Source organism: Pristiophorus japonicus, chromosome Y (genome assembly GCF_044704955.1).
Source record: "Pristiophorus japonicus isolate sPriJap1 chromosome Y, sPriJap1.hap1, whole genome shotgun sequence".
NCBI classification, from domain to species: Eukaryota; Metazoa; Chordata; class Chondrichthyes; family Pristiophoridae; genus Pristiophorus; species Pristiophorus japonicus.
Window position 1 is genome coordinate 20,404,060 of NC_092011.1, and position 6,884 is coordinate 20,410,943.

A 6,884-nucleotide genomic window follows, 5' to 3' on the forward strand; every position below is an offset into this window, starting at 1 on the left:
GCCCGCGTGGTGACGTCGGCCAGCGTGCAGTGCCCTCTTGGCGCCGCTCCCACGATATCCGCAGTTTGTGCGCAGGCCTCGCGGGAAGGCGTCCGAACTTCCTGGGAAAGGTGGGAGGGAACATCGCGGGGCTCAGGCGGAATCGCCCAGAGATCAAGCTCAGTGTTTTTTTTCGTTATTTCTTTTATCTTGTTTTCATGAGTTGGAACAGTGGGGAAGTTTGTGTGATGTTTGAGGGGTTTTTCCCTTCCCGTTTTGTTTTCTAGCATGGCGGCAGCCTCCTGATGCAAGATTCAGCCAGCCCCCTGAGCTCCCGCCCCAGGGTGAGTGTGCAACACCATTTTTTAGCGTTGCTCTCTCATCTTTGGGCGTAAAAACGGAATTTGCCAGTTGGAGCCTGTGCCTGACGCCCGGCGGTAAAATCAACACTCGGGCACCGACACCGCCTCAAACACCGCGGGACCGAATTTCGGCCCCAAAGGCTCTGTTTGTGGAGTTAAGCAAAACATGGTCAACAAATGAAGCAACAAATGAAACGAAAAGGCTTACACAAAAGCAAGGAGCAGTGGAAATCCAGCGGACTGGGAGAGCTATAAAAAGCAACAGAGGGATAGAAAGAAAGCGTTAAGAGGTGCAAAAAAGGATAACAGAAAAAACCTGCAAGGGATATCAAGGCTAACAGTAAAGGTTTTAATCAACATATTAAGAGAAAGAGTGAAATGTGGGCCCCTTAAAGATAGGCGGAGATGATACTGTAATCCATACTGTATCCGCCTCATTTCGTGCATTACTCCTCACCGTCTTTCACTCCTTTCCATTATTCTCGCTTTCACCTCCATACAAGTCGACTCTCTACAGCTACAGATTGAGCAATGTTTTAAGCAACTGTATTGCAGACCGCCCAGGATGTCCTAATGTTCAGCCCGTCCACTGCCATAATATGCTGGCTTCAATCAATGAAGACAAAACCATATACAGGTACAACGTCCGAAATCCGGAATCTTCGGGACCGAATCCGTGCCGGGCTCCGAAATCCGGCAAAACCCAAAAGCTGGCACGGATTTGGTCGAGGATTCCGGATTTCAGACTTGATTTTCTCGTCTGAAATCCGGAATCCTCGACTAAATCCGTGCCGGATTTGGGGTTATGGGACAATGATTCCGGACGACTCCATCAGCTGTGCGCAAAATGTCAGGTTGTCGGACAATTCTGGTTTTCGGCGTTCCGGATTTGGGACGTTACAGTTGTGTAGCTGTTATAGCAGATATGATGTTCATATGATCCCATAAAGCAAATTAAGATTTTTAAATGATAACCATAAAACACTATTTTGGACTTTTTTGTCTTTGCGATGTGTCGATGCTGTCAATGCTGCAGGATACCAGCAAGATGAGAAGAGATGAAGAAGATGTCAGAGATGTGTAGGAAGACTTCCCAGAGTGCTTTACAATGAACCTCAGGCAACACGAGGAAAACCCTTTTTACGCAGCGAGTGGTTGGGATTTGGAATGTGCTGATAGGGTGGGGGGATACAGAGTCAATCGTCGACTTCACAAGGGAATCCGATAAATGCTTGAAGGAGAAAAAGTTGCAGGGGTACGGGGAAAGAGCGGGGGAGGGGGACTAACTGGATTGCTCTTCGAAGGAGCCGGCGCAGACTCGACGGGCCGAACGGCCTCCTACTGTTCTATGATTCTGTCCACAATAAGGAACTGGCGGACTTGTTAAATGAGAACTTTGCATCCGATTTCACAATGGAGGGCAAAACACCATTGGTGCAAGGGGACCAAAATAAAGCAAGAAGCGGAATTTCATGTTTAGAAAAATGGTGATGGAGAAAATAATGGAAGTTATGATAGACAAATCGCCAGGACCTGATGGTTTACACGCCAGGGTATTAAAAGTAGTTGACAAATAAACTGTAGAGGCCAGAACTCTCTAGATTCAGGAATTTGATTGCAAATGTCACTCCATTATTTATGAAGGGTGGGAGAGAGAAACCAGGTAACTGCAGGTGGATGTAACCGAATGGCGGAACAGGCTTGAGGGGTTGAATGGCCTCCTCCTCTTCCTGTGTTCCCAGTAACAACCTGCACGTATACAGTGTTTCTAACACAAACAGTTTGACGGCAATTTGAGAGAAGCACAATGAAGATGGCCAGTGAGAAAAGGAGGAAGAGATGAGCGTGAGTGGGGGTGGATGGAAGCGCTGGGCTCCGAGGGGGTTGTTAAAGGTGGAGAGGGAGATACAGAGGCAGGGAAGGTGAGAGGAGGTTGTTAAAGGTGGAGAGGGAGATGCAGAGGCAGGGAAGGTGAGAGGAGGTTGTTAAAGGTGGAGAGGGAGATGCAGAGGCAGGGAAGGTGACAGGAGGTTGTTAAAGGTGGAGAGGGAGATGCAGAGGCAGGGAAGGTGAGAGGAGGTTGTTAAAGGTGGAGAGGGAGATGCAGAGGCAGGGAAGGTGAGAGGAGGTTGTTAAAGGTGGAGAGGGAGATGCAGAGGAGGTTGCAGAAAGCGAGCGACTATGTCGGAGCTGACGGCTGAGCAGAACAGTTCTGAATTGAATCTGCGGGTGATGGAGTGCTGGTGCGGCTCAGTCAGGGTGGGGTGATGGGCGAGTTGGGTTTAGCTCAGGACAGCTAGTGTGTGGCAGAGTTTTAGAGGAGTTAGGAGTTCAGGGTGGGAGGAGGCTGGAAAGCAGAGGGATGGCATAGTCTTGTCTGGAGGTGACATGGGCACATTGAATCATACAGCACAGAAGGAGGCCATTCGGCCTATCGAGACTGTGCCGGCTCTGTGACAGAACGATCCAATCAGTCCCACTCCCCCCTGCTCTTTCCCCACAGCCCGGCACACTTCTCTTTGTCAATTATTTATCCAATTCCCTTTTGAAAGTTGCTATTGAATCTGCTCCCACCGCCCTTTCAGGCAGCGCGTTCTAGATCACAACAATTCACTGTGTAAAAAATAAATCTCCTCATTTTCCCCCAACATGCAAAGGTTTGAGTGTCTGAAGGGTTCGGGAGGAGATTGGGGAATGTGACTGATGTGGCGACCTGGTGATGTTTAATGTGATGAGTATCAAGTATTATTCCATCACGTGTAAGTCAGTATGATCTTTTAAAGATGTCAGTGGCCACGTCAGTAATAAGCCATTGTAACCGCAAGGCGTGATGGGAAGCTGGGCCATATGTAAGCTAAAAACGTTAAAACCACGGACTTCAGAAGGTAAGACATAAACAGGTTTCTAAAATCCTGAAACAAGGGACAATTAAAGATTGGGTAGAGATAAGGGGAAAGAAAGGCGACCATAAATACCTTGAGGCCGACACAATCGAGATAATAAGAGACACCTGTTTAAATTTCATGTGCCTTGAACGAGGATGACTTGCTTCCACAAGAGTTCACAGATGTTTCAATGAAGGACCCGATGTTCTCGTCCTGAACTCCAATTGAGGGGGTGGAAGATGCCTGTGTGTGGATTTTTTTAACGTGTGGTGACCATTGCACACCAGCCACCACACGGGCTCAACAAAGCTAGGACTTTATCCAGTGGCAAGGGTTAGCCAGGACGACTGGAGACCTGCTCTGCTGCACGGACCCAGTGCGCACACACATATCCCACTGTGGGCTGGCCCGTGCTGCCCCTGGGCCCTCGGCTCTTCTGGGCCCAGTACCCGAATTCGCCGTACCTCCGCCACGGATTTGCGACGAGTGATCGGGGCGGAGGAGCGATGAGGGATCATGGCTGAGATTTGGTGGGTGAGCGTGACGGAGGTTCGGCGAATGTTTGGTGCGGAGGGAGATCGTGGCGGAGGTGCGGCGAGTGTTTTTGTAGCGGAATAGCGGTGAGGGATTGTGGTGGAGGTGTGGCAAATGTTTGTTTAAGTTTGCGTGAGCGTTAGTCAATGGTCAAGGAGCTGTCACCCTTATATGGGCTTGTCTTTGTCAACTGTGGAGTTTTACTTCCTCCTGATCGTGGATAATTGAGTGAGCACACTATTGGAATTTTGAGAGTCTTCGCTGCGGTGAAAGGCTCTCCCCTCCATGCTTGTATTAAAGATTTCTCATATCACAGAGCACCCGTGCTCCGAGTGGTTACCTTCCACAATCGTGGCGGAGATGGAAGCAAGCAGTTTAAAGCGCGGGTCAGCCTCAATTGCCAGTTGAAGATTACCAAACAGCCTGGCTCAGTGGGAGAGAAGCTGCGGAGGTGGACGGAGTCAGTGGGGAGTGTGTGTCTCGGGCCAAGGTTCCCCCCCCCCAGCCCATGTAGAACTGGGGAAACACCCACGTCTTATCCAAAGGCTAGCATTCCCAGCAACGCAGCGCTCCCTCCGCACTTCACTGGGAGTGTCAGCCTACATTATGGGCTCAGGTCCCTTGAGAGGGACTTGAACCCACGACCTTCTGACTAGGAGGGGGGCTGTATTTTATAGTAGAACTCCCCCAGGCTTTCCTCCTGATTTAAGTATTGGCTTACACTGTGTCACAGCATCAAAGCATTTATTTTGATAGAAATAAAGGAGACGTACTCACCGTACTGTGGTAAGCTACTTGCTTCCACTAGTGAAGGCATGAGGTTAAAACAGAAACAAAGCGTTTCAATGTTACTCTGCACTCCTTGCCAAAGCTCCCTCTCCATTTTATTCAAATACATCGCATGAACTTTGGGTTGGGAGTGAAACTGTTTCATCAAACACTCCTAGGATGTGTTACATACAGAGTAAAGCTCCCTCTACACTGTCCCATCACACACTCCCAGGACAGGTACAAGGGGTTAGATACAGAGTAAAGCTCCCTCCACACTGTCCTATCACATACTCCCAGGGCAGGTACAGCACGGGTTAGATAGAGTAAAGCTCCCTCTACACTGTCCCATCAAACACTCCCAGGGCAGGTACAGCACGGGGTTAGATAGAGAGTAAAGCTCCCTCTACACTGTCCCATCAAACACTCCCAGGGCAGGTACAGCACGGGGTTAGATACAGAGTAAAGCTCCCTCTACACTGTCCCATCAAACACTCCCAGGGCAGGTACAGCACGGGGTTAGATACAGAGTAAAGCTCCCTCTACACTGTCCCATCAAACACTCCCAGGGCAGGTACAGCACGGGGTTAGATACAGAGTAAAGCTCCCTCTACACTGTCCCATCAAACAGTCCCAGGGCAGGTACAGCACGGGTTAGATAGAGTAAAGCTCCCTCTACACTGTCCCATCAAACACTCCCAGGGCAGGTACAGCACGGGTTAGATACAGAGTAAAGCTCCCTCTACACTGTCCCATCAAACAGTCCCAGGGCAGGTACAGCACGGGTTAGATAGAGTAAAGCTCCCTCTACACTGTCCCATCAAACACTCCCAGGGCAGGTACAGCACGGGTTAGATACAGAGTAAAGCTCCCTCTACACTGTCCCATCAAACACTCCCAGGGCAGGTACAGCACGGGTTAGATACAGAGTAAAGCTCCCTCTACACTGTCCCATCAAACACTCCCAGGGCAGGTACAGCACGGGTTAGATACAGAGTAAAGCTCCCTCTACACTGTCCTATCAAACACTCCCATGGCAGGTACAGCACGGGTTAGATACAGAGTAAAGCTCCCTCTACACTGTCCCATCAAACACTCCCAGGGCAGGTACAGCACAGGTTAGATACAGAGTAAAGCTCTCTCTACACTGTCTCATCAAACACTCCCAGGGCAAGTACAGGGGGTTAGATACAGAGTAAAGCTCCCTCTACACTGTCCCATCAAACACTCCCAGGGCAGGTACAGGGGGTTAGATACAGAGTAAAGCTCCCTCTACACTGTCCCATCAAACACTCCCAGGGCAGGTACAGCACGGGGTTAGATACAGAGTAAAGCTCCCTCTACACTGTCCCATCAAACACTCCCAGGGCAGGTACAGCACGGGGTTAGATACAGAGTAAAGCTCCCTCTACACTGTCCCATCAAACACTCCCAGGGCAGGTACAGCACGGGTTAGATACAGAGTAAAGCTCCCTCTACACTGTCCCATCAAACACTCCCAGGGTAGGTACAGCACGGGTTAGATACAGAGTAAAGCTCCCTCTACACTGTCCCATCAAACACTCCCAGGGCAGGTACAGGGAGTTAGATATAGAGTAAAGCTCCCTCTACACTGTCCCATCAAACACTCCCAGGGCAGGTACATGGGGTTAGATACAGAGTAAAGCTCCCTCTACACTGTCCCATCAAACACTCCCAGGGTAGGTACAGCACGGGGTTAGATACAGAGTAAAGCTCCCTCTACACTGTCCCATCAAACACTCCCAGGGCAGGTACAGCACGGGTTAGATACAGAGTAAAGCTCCCTCTACACTGTCCCATCAAACACTCCCAGGGCAGGTACAGCACGGGTTAGATACAGAGTAAAGCTCCCTCTACACTGTCCCATCAAACACTCCCAGGGCAGGTACAGGGGATTAGATACAGAGTAAAGCTCCCTCTACACTGTCCCATCAAACACTCCTAGGGCAGGTACAGGGGGTTAGATACAGAGTAAAGCTCCCTTTACACTGTCCCATCAAACACTCCCAGGGCAGGTACAGGGGGTTAGATACAGAGTAAAGCTCCCTCTACACTGTCCCATCAAACACTCCCAGGGCAGGTACAGCACAGGGTTAGATCATGTACACTGTTCCATTGGATGATTTCAAAAATGAACTCGGAAGAATCCTCCTTCCTCTGCTCAAGTACCCATGCTCCATACCTCAGCCCAGACTATGAGCATCCACAGGCTATTTGACAATGGAGGCCATCACGGTCACCTTCCCGCACTTTCCCAAAGGGGTCACCAGAAAGTCATCAGAAGGAGGAAGTCAGTGGCCCAGAGGGAGAGAGTTCCTATCACTATGGGGACCAG